The following is a 16,668-nucleotide window of genomic DNA, read 5'->3' as shown; positions in this document are numbered from 1 at the left end:
GGCTGCAGGCCGGGGTGCTGCCGTCCCAGATAATGAGTTCCCAGCACAAGCACCTCAGCTCTTCACTTTTCCAAAGAGCTTTCTGAAAGGTAATTGACTTTTTCAGGAGCAGAATGAATAAACTGTAGCCGAATAGCAGCTACACTCCTCTCTCTTGCTCCCGGTCAGTCACTGAGGTTCAATAACTGGGTTTCTGTTCCAATTGGAATTTTGTCTTGAGGAAAGAGGAACATGGACAGACATATCCTGAAATGTTGTAGAAGAGTTTGTTAATGGAAGCATTTTATACTCTGTTAGAAATGACTTTAAGCTGTATCTATCCAGCATCATTGACAAGCAATGGTACGAGTAGCTCTGAGCCAGGCACTCCATGTCCCATCCAGCTTCCACGCACACGGCAAACATACCCAAACCAGGCCAGGAGCAGACTCATCCCTGCTGCTTTCTTTGGCAATCCTTGTGCCATACGCACCATGGCTCTCCAGCTAGAGAGAGCCCACAGCATCAGCAAGCAGCACCACCCTCGTGGTGGCTCTACCAGTGGGGAAGGATAGCACTGACCATAGTCTGAGCACGAGCAACCTGAACCCAGAGCCCAGGGCACATTCCCAGGGCACCTGAGGGACTCTGGGCATGGCCACCTCACCTGGTGTTCTGGCAGAGAGGCCGGAGGTAATCTCTGGTGGCTGGATCCATCTAAGGTACAGAAGTCCGGGTTTCTAAAGGAGCTCTGCGAAGGGGTATACAAAAGGGGGAACCCAAGTCTTTAGGCAGCTGTGAATTGCTGTCTTGGATTTAGGCACCTAAGTGCTTTTTTGGACCTCATCCCAAACACTTCATTGAGTGAGCATTGCATTAGTTTTAACAACAGCCCAGACAGAGGATAAGCAGCAACACAAATGCTCCAAGCTGCTCTTTTACTGCATCCTAGGATGCAAACAGATGATCACTGCAGAAACAGCTGTACTAGGTTATGGTGTCATTGCCCCAGGCTGTTTCCTTCATCACTCCTACATGGAAAAACCCTTCAGCAGAGATTTCCTCACTGGCCTTACTGCAACACCATCAGCCCAGGGCACTCCAGAGAACCTCCACTGCCTTGTGTTGAACAAGATGAGTAGCTCCCACCACCCACACCTCTGGCCCCGTCAAGGAGGAAGATGGTTCCTGGGAGGCAGAGGACAACATTGTAGAGTAGTGTTGTTTCTGCAGTGATGGCTTGCCTCTTTCCATAAATACAGAGTCACCACTTGCAAGGAACTGATCGTGGCGACTCATTCTTGAACCTCCCTTCTGAGGTGTGTCAAGCGGTTACTTTGTTTGTGGTGCTACTCATAGAATCATAGAATCATAGAATCATAGAATCATAGAATCATAGAATCATAGAATCATAGAATCATAGAATCATAGAATCATAGAATCATAGAATCANCACCTTCTGAGAATACTTTTTTTCTTCTTGTAACAGACTACTTGTGCACTACTGGATATAAGTAGAATCACAGAATCATAGAATCATAGAATTAGCTAGGTTGGAAAAGACCTACAAGATCACCTAGTTCAACCATCCACCTACCACCAATAACCCCACTAAACCATGTCTCTCAACGCTATATCTAAACGTTTCTTGAACACCTCCAGGGACGGTGACTCCACCATCCCTGGAGGTGTTCAAGAACAAGGAGTTCATGTTGAATAGAAGAACAGAGGCTTGTCTGGTAAAGACTGGAAATAAACAACAAAGCCTGCCTTTTTCTCTGCAGGCAAGCGTACACTGACTTTGGAGGACACATGGTCACAGGTGCATGCTGCCTGCGGGGCACAACAAAAGACAGAGATGAAGGAAGAAGACTCATTTCTATTTCAATTTTCTCCTTGGAGTGGATGCAGTTCAGCTCCCCGATGTTGTCTGCCTGACTCCAAGTTGCATGTGCATGGGAGTGTTTAATCTCATTTCAGGCAGGAGTTCACTCAGAGGCTGACTGGCTGCTTTTCTCCCAGAGCTTCCCGAGGACAAACAGCCTCAAACAGCTTGAACAAAGGATCTCCTAGGTTCGGGTCTTTGCAATACTTTTAGGTGAAGTGAGATCTCATGAGGTCCCCCTTGTCTGGGCAGGGGGGTATGGGACCCCCAGAGTGAGGACTAATCTGTGGGGATGACTGGGTTTGGGCAGTCCAGTGATGGGATTAAAGAGCGCACGGTATAAACACAGCACAGCACACAGTCTGCCTCCTGATGAGAGAGTGTGCACTCTACTGCACTGCAGTGCCTCCAAACATAGGGAGGGAATCTTCAGCCAGGGAAAGAAAGGCTGTGATAAATTAAGGTTCCATGGTGGTTGTTTCTGATCTAAAGCAAAGAAAGTACAACACAAGTATAGGTGTAATTTCCACTGATGAGCCTGAAAGCCCTCTGGCAATTCAAGTGGGCTGCGTGAGGTGTAGAGGAGGCGGCCTCAGACTTCAATAACCTAGTAGAATGCATACTGATGCCTTCTGATTAATCTGAACAAGGCTTTGCCTAATAAAAGCTTTTTATTATTTTGGTCCTCGGTTCCATTTTCCGTCAGGTGCTGGAAAGAAGGAAGGAAATGGAAGAATTCAGCTTAACCAGAGAAGCATTTTGGTGTGAGATCTGAGAGTTCTTCACCTTCCAAGCAAGGCTTATTTGTAATATCAGTATCAGCTGCCACAAATTTACTTAAGAAATTGATAGCCTTCAAGAACTTTCATACTAAATTACACCCCCTACGCACCTGAAGACCTTATGTTGTGCTGTTGGTGCTGTGGCTCTTTGCACAGTTTCGGTAATTTAACAGGTTATTGAGCAAAAGTGTGTTTTCATAATGTTTCTCAGATAGCTCTTGGCACAAGCACTTTCTTGAAGAAAGTTCTGGTTCCTGGTTCCTCTCCAGTCCCTCCAGTAGCACTGGAAGTGAAGACTAGTTAGGAAAAGGGATGACAGCAGTATCATGTAAGTACAACCCCTGCTGCAAAATAATATGAGAGGGAATAAGAGTTAAATTCAGGACCAAAATATACATGTGCTTGGCAAGTTTATTGCTGTGGGTCTAAAGCTCCCACTCACTCCTCTGAACCTATCCACCAGTGGGTGTGAGGGGGAAGGAAAGCAGCTTGGTGAGCACATTGTTGTGCCACAGAGATGCTTTTTACAGCTTGGTTTTCTTTTTTGGACCAACACTTGAGGCAGAGGTGCTCCCATGCTGCCCCCACAGATAACAGCATGCTCCTGGGGTGATTTCACAGCTTGAAGTCAGGCACTTCGAAAAGATTTTTCTGTTAAGAATGGATTTAAGCTACAATCCTTTGACCCCTCCTGGCACATCAGAGCGACACGTCCTTGCCCCGATAACAGATCTCTGCCGTCCCCCGCCTGTTCCTGTCACGGTGAGCTGTGCGGGGTGGGAGTGCTGCCCTGGCCTCCCTCCAGAGCCCGGGGATCTGCACAATCTCCAGTGTCAAGATGTGTTTGGATATGGAAAGCCGCACCGTCCTGGTGTATATCAGCTAGATAACCGGAGCGTCCCCCCCAGCAGACACTCCCCGTGCACCGTGTCCCAGCATCCATCCCTCCGCGGGCTGTCTGGCCGCCTTTCAACCCCGGGTGACACTCCCGCCTTCAAGGGGATGTTCTGTGGGAGATAAACATAGCTCTTCTGGTTCAAAAACTGCATGCCATTCTCACATTTTTCTCTTTAACAGAACTGTAATTTCAGCTTTTTGGGTGAGGTTTTGTGTGGGAACGTCCTGGCATGAAGGGGTCTCGCAAACTCTTGTTGAACTCCTGGAGTACTCCCATTGCAGACAGCCCTGCCTCCTGCTCCTGCCCCTGCCACAGTGCTCCACATCTTCTACAGAAAAGCAAACAAGAAAGCAGCCCATTATAGATGAGTTTCTGCCCTCAACATCCCCTAAAACGAGCTCATGTTGATCTGTGGCAAGAAGGCAATATTTCAGGAAGAAAGGCATTGCCTTTGAAATAAATGATTTTAAAATTTAATATTGCTATAGCTACAGGCTGAAATTGGTAAGCAAAAGTTAAACAGCTGTTATTTAAATCCTTATGGAATTAATAGGAACTATGCTGCAAAATATCATAAAAAGAGCCTTTTTACTGTATGCTGTATGTGGATTTGTATTAAAATGCACCATTTCAGTGCTGCTACCCTATTCCCCAGTGCGAACCTGCAGTCCTTGGGGAAGGGCATGCTGCAGAGTGCAACCCCCCCAGTCTCATTTCATGATATTTACTGCTGCAACTATGGGTTCTGCTGCTGCCTGTACATATTTTTCATTCGTTCCTTATGAATCTCAGGCCTTTAGTTGAATCTTACAGCAGTGCTTGTCACAGCCTAACTACATGCAGGAGAAGTAAGTAAGAATCCTTCTACTGCCTTTCCTGTTTCTATATTACTTTGCTTGCTTTCTCAGTGCATCTCTTCCATCAGGTACCCCACTATTTTAGCTTCCGTTCTCCCACAAAAAAAAGCTGCTCAGCAAACACACTATGTGTTTGCAAGTTAAATTATTTATGCTGCTAAGAATATGTCTGCAGCTGTTCTGAAGATGGTTTTTTCAAAGTAGCTTTGTAATTAGCTTCATGAAAAGCAAAGAATCCTCAGCTGATGCCCGTGGGCAACCTGAATTTCTGCTCACCCTTTACTGTAATGTCAACAGGTCACTGTCTGACCTCCCCACAGTAAATTTGGGGTCACAATGGATATTAATCAGGACCTCGCGAACTGCTGAGTGTTGGCTGCAAGCTGCCAAGCGCTTCACATAATAGTGAAGTGGGCATTTACACAGAGACCATCAACCTCTTGTGGTAATACATGAGTTCCAACCAGAGCCCACCCACTCTTCTTTTACCTTCTTTGAAGCATGCTTTCATCAGACTGTCCCACAGCGATGTCAGTGGGATCACAGCCCCTGCTAACTGCTGCTTATTGAGTTGAGAAATAAAGCCCAAACCTCACCTTGCTCAGAAAAAGACTGCTTCCCGGCTGCATACATCTCAAATGCCCATTCTCAGCCATGACCTCACCTGACAGTGTCTGAGAGACTTTGCTTCCTAATGAGTGACAGGTCACAGGCAGAAAAGACGATGTGGCCATCACAGTCCCTGGCCTTCCCACCTGTGCACATCAGCTAAGCTGCTGTAATGTCTCTGTGACACCATTTGTGTACCCTAGTACTTAATGCATCAAATCCATCTTCTTTCCATTGAGCTAAAGCAGGCATCAGCCTTCTGTAGGGTGGTAAACATGCACATCTTAAACTAGGAAGTACAGGACAGATCCAGCACCAATATACTTCACTACTTCACAACAATTTCCCTTCTATCTTGCCTTGCTTTTAGCAGTGACCTCTCCAGCCCCAAATCCAGCACCTTGCTGGGAGGCCCACTGGAGCTCCCAGCCCTTCCTGAGAGCTTTCCAGCTGCAACGACTGTACAAATATTTTGGTCAGGAAACTCTTCTGAAGAATAAGGCCTAGCTGTTCTGTTCCTCATCTGGGTGACGTGGGTAATTGCTGCTGGAGCTTCCCACCTCTCCTGGGTGTTACGATGAGAAATTCATTAATATTTGCTGAGCACCCTGAGCCAAGTCCTTGAATGAAAGAGCTGCAAGGATTATTTTAACAATACTTAGCACTTCAAACATTTTAGAAACACTACCTAATTTTCCAAAATGTAAATCAGCTAAAAATTGAAGGGTAATTTGTGTACCACACCTCTTAACCTCTTTGTCAGCCTTCACAATGTTCAGGTGCCTTCACACACAGTATGTGTGCACAACACCTCCACATTAATTACTGTTTTAGCTTTTTATCCATTTTTCCTCCCTCCATCATGCATTCAGGTGTCACACTTCAGGATTTGAGGTATTTCTATGGTCAGTGAATCCATACTTCTAAAGGAAAATATGCTCCATCAGTGCACAGAACCACTGTTCTCTGGCAGCATCCATACCAGTGCACCAGTCACTGCCTCGTATCTATCTCCAAAGAACTGAGTGTCAAAGGTCAGCAATTACCTGTGAGTTCCACATCTGCAGCAGACACCAAAGACTGACTGAGGCAAAGACACTTCTCTCCCTTCACCACCCCTCTGGATCAGAGCTGACTGTGAGACCTCAATGCTGTCCCCAGGCTCTACTTGCTTGGCAACGAATTAGTTCAGCCTCTAGTCCAACACTCCCTGCAGACACCAACAATTGTGTATTAAATAATCCTTGCAGAGAGGTCATCACCCAGTATTGTGAACTATTTCCCTCTATTCCATACAAACTCAAGCCTATTCCATTCACTTCTTTGGGATGCTTAGGAAGTGGGAGAGTAGTTAAGGAACAGAATCCCCAAATAACAGATCAAAATACAGGTAAAGATGCAGAAAAAAAAACCCAACAAATGAAAACATCTCCTATGCGTGGTAATGTTCAATGCTTCCCTTGATGAAGCTATAAAGTATCTGAAGCCCCTGTTCCAAAATGAAAAGAGGTGCTGATTCTATAAACAGGTGACTATTGGCAGGAGGGGTAATGTGACATGTTTTCTTGCTTCTCGTGTAATAGCTGTTTTGTTTATGAATATCATCTGTTCTAAGAAAGTTAAACACATTGTGGCTGTAGCATGCCATATAGGACAGGCAAGAGGAAAGAGTAAGCACAGTTTTAATAGCACATCTGTGGATAGTTAGTTATGGTAAACTTCAGGTATGTGATGATTTCAGCGTATGTTCCTGAATAGGTCCCCAGCAACTGGATCTAAGACAAAAGCTGTTAGATTATTTCAGGGAATAATTATTCCTACCCAGTTAAAATCACACCAAAATTTGCACCGAGCAGAGCAGGACTTCCCATTCACTCAGTACACAGCAGTGGCCAGCATCAGTGCTGGGGCTGAAGAGCTGGCTGGTGGGCAGCACACGTATGTTTTTCCTCTGCCCGTCCCTCGGCATTAATTCATCTGCATTTCCCCCATCTGACCTGCCTCTCCCATTCTTCTGAGTTCCTGTTTTCCATGATTTCCCTCTATAACAACCACTAGCCCTGACTCACAGGCACTGCTTGTGACTTCTGAGGGGCTGAGCCTTGGTGCTCCCAGCAGGCACAAGTTTCTGTTCTGCAGACCCTGTTTGTACGCCTCTAATGCAGCCACATTTATGTATGTCACACTGAAAATAATGCCTCTTATTTATTTCCATGGAAACTTCAAAACATATAAAGAGCACATAACACTATTTGATAGAGCAAATTCGCAGCTACAAAGCACTATTTTTCAACACTGTCACCACCACTGCTATGCATTCCCATCAGCAGTGAACAAGAGCCTGCACGCCGTGCTGGTAAATATCTGCACCAGTGGAGGTGACCACTGTTTCACAGCTGCTATGACAGCACCGTTGCTAGGAAAATGTTGCTCATGTAGTCCAGTTTTCATTGGCCCGAACAGACGGAGATCAGAAGGTGCCAAATTTGGACTATCTGGTGGGTGTGGTAGGACAGTCCAGCCAAGATCGGCTATGTTCTCCGTAGTCTTCAAAGTGGTATGAGCCCTGACATTCTTGTGTTGCAATAGAAAGGTTGTCTTCTTCTCCAGCCTGACTCTGCAAGTTTGAGCCTTCAGCTTAGTCAGCGTTGCAATGCAGTGGTCAGAATTGACGGTTTGTCCGGGTTCCGGGAAATCTAGAAGGATCACCCCTTTCCCATCCCAAAAGACAGTGTGCATCACTTCACCTGCTGATGGCTGTGTCTTGAACCTTTTCTTTGATGGGGAATTCACACGTGCTCACTCTATGGACTGCCATTTTGACTCTGACTTGTAGTGGTGACACCACATCTTGTCACCAGTAATGATGCAGTCCTGAAAAGTGTCACCTTCAGCCTTGTATTGGTTCAGTAGGTCCTGAAAAACTGGCATACAGTGTTCTTTCTGTTCCTGTGTGAGCATCCATGGGACCCATCTGGAGCAAACTTTGTGATATTCCAATGTTGCCACTATCATTTCCAACACATTGAAGCAGATATTCAGCTCTGTACACAGTTCCCTGGTTGTAATCTGCTGATTCACATAGATGAACTGATCAAGACACCCTTCATTTTGTGGTGTGAGAGCTGTGCATGGCTGTCCAGAACGTGGCTTGTCTTTCACATCCCTGTTGCCACTGCTGAAACGCACCACCCATCGCCTCTCTGTGCTGACATCCACTGTTTGGTCTCCATAAATTTTCAGCAAGTGCCAATGAATGTCAATGGGCACAATTTTTCCCACATGGAGAAATTCAGTTCCACATTGCTTCATATGCACTTCCATGTCAGATGCCATTTTACCAGACTGCCTCTCTGCTGCCATCTGCACCACAGCAACAAAATTTAACAGAATATTGGTGGAAAGTTTTAGCCTCTACTGCCATACCACCAGGCTGCTGGGCCCCTGGACGCCTCACCCAGCTCCTCTGCCCTTGCTTTTCTACTATGAACCAGAGCACATACTGAATAGGACTCCATTTATGAGCACATGTAAGCACTGTGATGGCCTACGGTAAAAGTCAATTAAGAGACATTGAGCAGTTGGCAGACCCAAGCATTTACTGAAGTAAATGATTCACAAACATACCCTTCTGAGAGGGTTATTAATCTAAAATAGGTTTCCTAATCATTCATCTGTTTCTCGAGGCTGCATAAATGGTGGGAGGCAGAGAGGCAGGGGATGCTTCAGAAGTGCTGGTGAATGTCACAGTGTGAACCCTGGCAAGAATGAACCCTGGGCCCACACCAGCCCATGCTGGCAGAGGCAGCAGCTGTGGAGGGCGTGCTCCAGTTCCTCTCCTTCCTCACTGTGCTCTTCCTGCAGGTTTTCCTTGTGATGGGAAAGTTTATATTTTCTTATCAGTTGGACCGTGTGCTCAGGCCTCAGTGGAGGGAGGAGGACGGGGCTGCCTGTGCAGGGTCCTGGCAGGACTCCTGGGTCAGGCCCTTCGCTGTCACCTTCTTGGAAGGACACACTGCCAGGGGACGTGTCTCTGACCGCTCACGGCCCAGGACCAAGGCCTCTGGTGGCGGGCGGTGGTGCCTGAAGCTGGCCAGGCCTTGCCGGGCGCTGCTGCGTTCAGCTGGCAGTACCTCGTGCCTGTCTCCGAGCCGGAGCTGGATGTCAAACCCCGCGACGGTGTTTACAGAGCCGGATTAAACGCGGACCGGCGGATCCCGGGATGAGCCCACAGCGGGGCCGGCGCCTGGAGCTGCCTCTGAACACAGCAACGCTTCTCCCGACATGGAGAAACGGGTCTTGGGAGAAACGTGGATGTGCCTCGAGGCAGCCACACAGAGTGGGCCCAACGTGTGGCAGCTCCACGGCATGTGCCGTGCGGGATGCGGTGGGCACAGCGGGGGAACAAGAAAGCAAACCAAAATAACAGCGAAAAAATAAAGGAGACAAGCCCGCGCGGCAGGACTCGGCCGCCTCCCACAGACCCGGCCCCGGCGGCCCAGCGCCAGCGGCAGGGAGAGCCCCCGGAGCCGCCCGCGGGCGCCCCGCCCCGGCCCGCCCCGCTCCGCCCCGCGCGGGTCGCGGGCGCCACAGGCTGGGCTCCTCCCGGCTGCCGCGGCCGCTGAGCGCGGCGGCCCCGCCGCCCCGAGAGTCCCGCGGCGGGCGGCGGAGCGGTGAGTGGCGGCGGGCGGCTGCGGGGCGCAGGGCGGGCGGGCTCGGGGCTGGGGAGCGCGCTGGGGAAGCGTCCCGCCGGCGCCGGGCGTCCCTCTCCCTTCGTTCTCTTCTGGACGGTCCCGCCGCCCTGCACCTGCCCCCGGTGCCCCCGTCTCCCGCCGCGGGACACGGCGTCCTGCGGAGCGCCTCCTGCCCCGGTCCTGAGCAGGAGCCCCGGATCCGCGGAGCACCCCGAGTGCCGGAGTCGGTGGGTGGCCGTGGCTCAGCGGGGCCGTGGTGGCTTCGGGGTCCCCTGCTCTGCGGGCGTGAGGCGGCGGGATGCGGCGTGGGGGTCGGAGGCATCGCCTGCTCTTGGGGTCTGTGCTCGTTGTGATGTCTGCTCAGCGGTCAGAGCTCGTGGGGTTTGTTTCCCTTCCCGTTGCCGTTTCAAACCATTGACTGTTGCAAAGGGGATGAAAAAAGCGGTTATGTCGGGAGGAGATCTGTACCGTTATGTCATTTCATAATTGGCCCAGAATTACAAATTACGACCTCACTCTGCCCCTGGATCTGTGCCAACAGGCTCTCGCATCTATTAAAGTTTTGTTGTGGGGGTTTTTTTTGGTCAAGAAATGTGAATAATAGCTTTTTTGTGGCATGGCCCCTACATGCCGAGTTCCTCCAGCCCATGTCTGTAAGTGGAGATGTGATGTAACCATTCCAAGTGGCTGGTCTGATCCGCGCAGCCGGGACATCACATCTCGGCCGGTGGCAATGGGAACGGTGTGCTGCCAAGCAGCATCCCGCTGCACTGCTCTGCGGGATCTGCAGCCTCTTTGTTGCTTTAAAAGTTCTGATTCTGCCCAGCAAAGCTGCTGCTGTCTGTGAGTAACAGACACGTGGAAAATAGTAACCTTCAAGCTGCGGATGATCAGATAGATGACAGAGAAGGGCTCTGCTGTTTGGAGATGCAGCCACCGCGAGAGCCTCAGTTTGTGCTTCCAGTTCCTAATCACAGAGGACCTGCCCTACCCTGTTATGTTCTTACAGTTGTACCACACACCAAGATACCACTTGGAGGAAATCCTGCTGTCCTGCCAGCTGTGCACGGGTGGCAGCAGGAGGCGGGAGGGACCGGGGCAGGCACTGCCTGGGGTGCAGAATTGTGCAGATCCATTCCCTGCAGCGGGATGCTTGCTCTCCAAGGGCGCAGTGCTGGGCACAGTGTGTTTCCAAATGCCACATACTCTGTCGTTTCGAAGGGTGGGCCCTGCTTCTACATCCTCCCATTCTATGGTGATGTGCAGGATTTCTCCTCGCTCCTGTGACATGTATTCCCTGACTCCTGGAAAACACTGATCTGTCGGAGCCTGCCCGGCCGCGTGTATCAAGCGGAGTATTACAGTGGTTTATTGTTCTTTGGATGCATCGTTTCACTGGCCTCCTATGACCTAAAAAGCACACAGAAGTAAACAAGGGCATATTGTTCAGTGAGAAGGATGCAGAAAATTCTTCTGTCTTAGCCGTCTAGTTAGGGAAAGGTTACTTTTAAGTGTTTCTTCTGATTGCCAGAGAAATGACACGGCGCACGTGGACTTGGGCTTTGCCAAGCAGACTTTGTTTGGAAGATGATGTGTTTCTGAACTTCTCCGACACCTTGGAACTAGTTATGAGTGCAGCAAAGTCCTGCCCAAATCTTCTCTTCTAATTAATTTGGCTGGAGGCCATCCTAATTAACCTTGAGGGAGTTCAGGGGTGGAAGAGCTTGCTATGAAACAATTGTTCTCCTGTAATTTGCTTTTCACAATGTGTTGACCCAACCGAGAGCTGCATCCATGAAATCCTTTGGGTCTCTTGCTGAAGCCATTACACCCGTTTATTTATTTTTTAACAGATGTTGTTTTCCAGCGCCTGAGTGGAAAGGGTTATCTCACTTTCTGCAACCTTGCTATTGTGCTTTGTTCCAAGAGCCAGGGGACTAGAGCTGGCCGGGGAAGCTTACTCACCGGTTCCAGCTGCAGAGGAAGGAGCTGGTCAGCCTTCCAGCAGTCTTGATGCCATTGTTAAGGTCTCCATGTGAACTGACGGCATCTTTTCACATCTATGCAGTGATAACCAGCCATTCCTTTGGCACTGTGCTGCTGCAGAGAACAAACATTAGCAGTAGCCTCTTTGTTGGCCGAGTGTATTGCAGTTGACAATGACTTGGGCCATCCCAAACGGTGGAGCAAGAGAAGACTGTTTGGAATTTGGGCTAGTCTAACAAGGTTGGAGATGGAGTTCTGCTTTTTGAAAGTGCCCAAGTGCAGGGTGAAGGGGGGAAATTTAACAGCCATTTCAGAACTTTTAGGATAATTCCTCTTCATGCTGTTTGTTGGTCCTTGGGGCTCATCCGTGCCATGCCTTTCCCCCATATGTGTGTATCCTACTACTGCAGGGGAGGTGAGCATGGGCTTCTTCATTGTCTGTTTTTTTCTACGCTTTGCTTGCAAACACCACTTTGTCATTTATTTTCTAGTAGTGCAAGGGGTCGAGGGGAAATCCTGCTGAGACTCCAAGGCAGGACACACAGATGCAGGAGGGGAAGATCAAAGACGTATATAATACAGGAAGAAGCAGAGGGTCAATCCAGAGGAGAGGGCACTCGATTACACATACAAGGGTAATATAAAAGGGATAACAACACAGAAGAGGGTGGTGATGTCTGAAAGTGGATAAACAAACAGATGCATTTATTTACCCCACAGACATAGCCCTTATCTCTTTGAAAGAGGAGAAGGCTGTTCCTGGCTTGGAGCACTCTGCTCTGTCTGGAGTGGGAGAAAGTGTTTGTTTGGGGATCTCCTCCATGAGCCCTGGCTGATGGGCTAGCCCGTCCTGCTGTGATGAGTAGGATGTGATGTGTGCGATCCTTTTGATCACAGATCCCAGGCTCTAGAAGTCATGCCACTGTCACCTCAAAGAAACTTGGCTGTGTGATGGATCTCTTACTAAAAATTTATTCTTCAAAAGATTTAATATTGTTCTTGAGACCCTTTTGTTGTGGCTTGTACAAATGAGAGCTTTCCTTAAAAAAAAAAACAACATTAAAACAAAAAAACAAACACAAAACTCCTGCTGTCCTAGCGTGGGAGTAGCTCATTAACACTTTGTGCATCAGTATTTGAGGTGAGATGGTTAGCCCTTAACATCGTGATTCTTAGGTGTGAACAACAAATGGAATTTCATTTGCTTTGTTCCACTGGAGCCCTGATGGATCACTCCATACAGAAGTGTCATAACAGCAGGGAAACATTCATCCGAGTTCTGAAAAACACCATCTTCTATAGTTCTTTTCGGGGAGGGAAAGAGTTGGCTTATTATGTTTTGTTTAATAAATGTACTATTCGTTCTCCTCTTGTGACAAACAAAAGCTGTCATTTGAGGAAATGCACCATATGCTGCCAATTGGTCTAAGAAGTCGTTATATCTGTGGGACAGAATAACTGCGAGTGCTCTTTAACTATTTCTCCTTTGCTGAAAAAAGCCTGGATCGATGACAGAGCAGCACATTACTGCACTGACATCGGTGGAAGCAAGCTGTTGGTGTTTCAAAAAGCTGGCTGGATGAGGAGTGGTGTCTGTCCCTGCATGGATGTTTCCTCTCTCTGCTGATGCATTTATTTCTCTTTGGATGTTTAGGAGCCTCAACCAATGAATGCTCAGTCGGTGCTGGGTTGGGCTGCAGCAAATTTAAAAATCAACACTATTTCAGATACAAACTCCTGCCTATGCATCATTGTGTGAACCGAATACTCAGACACCCACATTACTTTAGCAAAAAATAAATCTTGCTCGGTACCATTTTTTCTTGGCAAATCTGGGAAGGCGAGCCCTTAACTCTGCCCATGGCACAGCAGAGGGGCACTGAGCCTGGCAGGCAGCACTCCCTCCGTGCCCTCCCACAGCCGAGGAGGCTCCTTCTGCTCTCCCTCCTGCCCCCAAGGGTTTGCTGATGCATCTGTGCCAGCGAGATAAAAGACAAGAGTAAGTACCTGCTCACAGTTAGATAAGCTCTTTCTTTAACACTCACTCCTCTCCTCCTCCGTGCTTCCTAATTTTATTGGAGACACGTTGGGTCACTCATTTGTTCATTCATGGGTTCATCTGGCACAGTTCCTCGGTGATTTCAGTCAGGACTTCTTGCTCAAGGAATGTAGAGAGGATGTGAGCTGTAATTTTCCCTGTCTGAATCTCTGCATTTAGAGGAAAAAATGTGAACCCTGCTGCCCACAGATAATGAGGGTGAAACACAAAATTCACAGATTTCCTTTTCATTTCTGTGAGATGAATGAAACATGCTGCCCTGGGAAGAGATGTGAAGCCAACATAACATTGAATTATCTGCCAGCAATACTTTGGCACATCTTCATGTGTAGCCCGCAGGGATGATGATGCATTTAGCACCAGTGGACTGGAAGCCCTCAGTATGGTGTTGGCTGTAGTGGGAACTGTCTTGGAGCTCTGTCTGGGGCAGCATAGGCATCGGTGGCGTGTTATGATGGAGTGCTTGTTTAACTTTCCACAGTCATGTTGAAGGGGAAAGCTGCATTGTAATTCAGGTAAGGTGATTATCAATAAGACTGGAAATCTTGTACAGAAGGCCTTTCATTTTCTTTGAAATGAGTTATTTCCAATGAGAAAGCCAAACTGCTATACAACACCTCGTGTATGACATGTGTAGCGCTGGGAAGTTGTTTCTGACCCCACTTCTTGTGCAGCTGGGCATTCTGCAGAGGACTTGGCCTCCCAGAGATCTGGTGGCCCTCACCTGCATGCAGCTCTTTGTGGAGGTACCATGGTGTTGGTCCTACAGGTGTACAAAGCCAGGGAGCTGGGCCCATAGGAGAGAATGGAGGCCAACAAACTACAGCTGGGGAATCAAGTAGGAAATAGGTGATATTTGAATTCCAGTCAAATACTCAGAAATTACAGATGTGGGGCTTTTTAACAAAGCAGTACCTTTGGGACTGGGGGGAGGTGGAGTAATGTTAAACTGTTCAGTTTCTGTCCAAAATCTCTTCTTTCTAGGTTAGGATCTGTTTTATTTGCACTGTTCCTGACAGATGTCCATTTAGCTTGTTCTTGAAAAGCTACGTCGGTGGAGATTTGTAGTTTCCCAGGGTAAGCAGAGTTTACCAGTCATCATGGTTAGATAGCTACTCCTAATGTCTAACCTAAATCTCCCCTGCTGCCTGCTGAGCCAATCACTTCAGATTTCCACATCTGGAGGGAGCAGGACAAGATTATCACTGCCTTCAAGCAGCCTGATATATTTGAAACTTGTTATCGTGTCTCGTTCTCTCACCTCCTCCCTCTTCCTTCAGCTAAACAAGTCCACTTCTTGTAGCCTTTTCTCATGAGATCACAATCCGCCAACCTTTTATAATTCCTGCAAGCAACTGGCAGGGAGCAGCATCTGGCTGGAGTCAGGTTCAACACTGAGCGCAGGGCTGCAGCACAAGGCAGCAGCCTGACAGGAGGTGCTCCTCTTGGTCTGCCTCCAAATACACTCGTTGTGGGTGCCAAGTCCTATGCTACTCCTGATGCCTTACCTCTCCGTGGCTCACCTCCTGAGACTCTCTTGCTGCACCATTCCATTTTAGACCTTTCTGTCTTCCTTCTTCAGCTTTGCACCTGCCTGTATGGAATCTCAGTCATTCGCTTCACATTGCTTCTCTAATTCATTAAGATTTTATTCTAATTGTAATCCTTGAAAATGCTCACAGCACTCCCCACAGATTTGTAATTGTAATCTTTATTCTAATTTACAAGTCATTAATGGAAATAGTGAATAGAGCAAGACTCCAGGCAGATCCTGTATCTGTCTTTTCAGGTCGACGTGGAATTTACTAACTATTCCTTGCGTACAGATCTGGAACATTTGTATACCCACCTACAGTAAATTATACCTAAATAATATTCACCTTGTTTGCATGTAAGACTGTCACATGCATCCATCAAAAGTTTTCCTTGTTCCAGTGTGAGACTTCTAGTGTTTTTTTTCCCCATAGTCACTACACTACCAACTCCATCAAAGAAGAAAATTAAATTGATTAGACTTAATTTGTTCTTGACAAGTCTGCATTCTCTGTTTTCTCATGGCTTTATTGTGTGGGAGTGGACGCAGCTGCAGTGCAGGAGCTGGAAGTGGCACTGCCCCTCCTGGGTCACACACTCACTCCCTCTCCCATCTGCTCCAGGAAAATCGACACCTGCAAGAAGGATTTACAAGTAGGGTTGCTGATGTGTCTGAATTGATATCAAAGGCGGGCCGCTTGGTCTGTGATTCCTCCGTTCTGTCTCCTTCCTCCTTTTGTTTGAAGTTAGATAATATGTTTGCCCTTCGCCCATCCTCTCTGAATTTCTCAGAGGTGCTTGCTAATGGCTCGGAGGCTGCTCTGGTGAGTTCCCCACTCCCTCCTCGCTCCTGGTATACACTTAATTGGGCCCCGCTGAGCGGAATGCATCCAACTTACATTAATTTTCTGTAACCTCTTTTATCTCTGTCCTGGCCTAGCTTTGCATTAACTATCTAATATTTGATTGTAGTGAATGCTACTGTTGTAAACTCTTCAGATACATGAATTCCATCTGTACCACATGTATGTGTTTATCAGTAAGCAGATGTGGAGGCGACTGTTTGGGCAGTGTCCATGGGTCTGAGCGGAGGGCAGGGGCATGGCAGCGCTGCTCTGCCCCATACATCCACTCTGACTTCAGTGTCTCCAAAAGGACAAAACAATGAAGGTAGAAGTCCTACTGAGTGCGTGTTTTTGATAAGCTGTCTTGTATGCATGCATGCAAAACCAGTGAGAAAACAGGAGGGATTACAATGGCCAAAGAGTTGCATGTTCTCCTGGGATGTCGCTCAGGGTTATATTTAGACTGAGCTAGCAGTCCCATCTAGTATTATAACTTCTGCTCCAGGAACCTGTTCTCTGTTGCTGTAGTCTGTCAGGCTTT

The 16,668-nt window shown here is 47.9% G+C and overlaps 1 protein-coding gene across 4 annotated transcripts in view; it reads left to right on the top strand.

The window, feature by feature from the left end:
- The window catches only part of JCAD (junctional cadherin 5 associated), a 56,835-nt gene that overhangs the window by 20,363 nt on the left and 19,804 nt on the right, over positions 1–16,668 (top strand). The window contains exon 1 of one of the 4 annotated variants that reach the window (XM_021387068.1): positions 9,584–9,683. The exons of 1 other annotated variant lie outside the window; for it this stretch is intronic. The gene's annotated coding sequence lies outside the window, so the exon portion shown is untranslated. Of the gene's footprint in view, positions 1–9,583; positions 9,684–9,729; positions 9,932–9,978; positions 14,827–16,668 lie in introns of those variants that run through there. 2 more of the 4 variants (XM_021387069.1, XM_021387070.1) reach the window with 2 other exon arrangements.

The sequence above is a fragment of the Numida meleagris genome, chromosome 2, assembly GCF_002078875.1.
Source record: "Numida meleagris isolate 19003 breed g44 Domestic line chromosome 2, NumMel1.0, whole genome shotgun sequence".
NCBI lineage: Eukaryota > Metazoa > Chordata > Aves > Galliformes > Numididae > Numida > Numida meleagris.
This window is presented reverse-complemented; position numbering and strand designations above follow the sequence as displayed.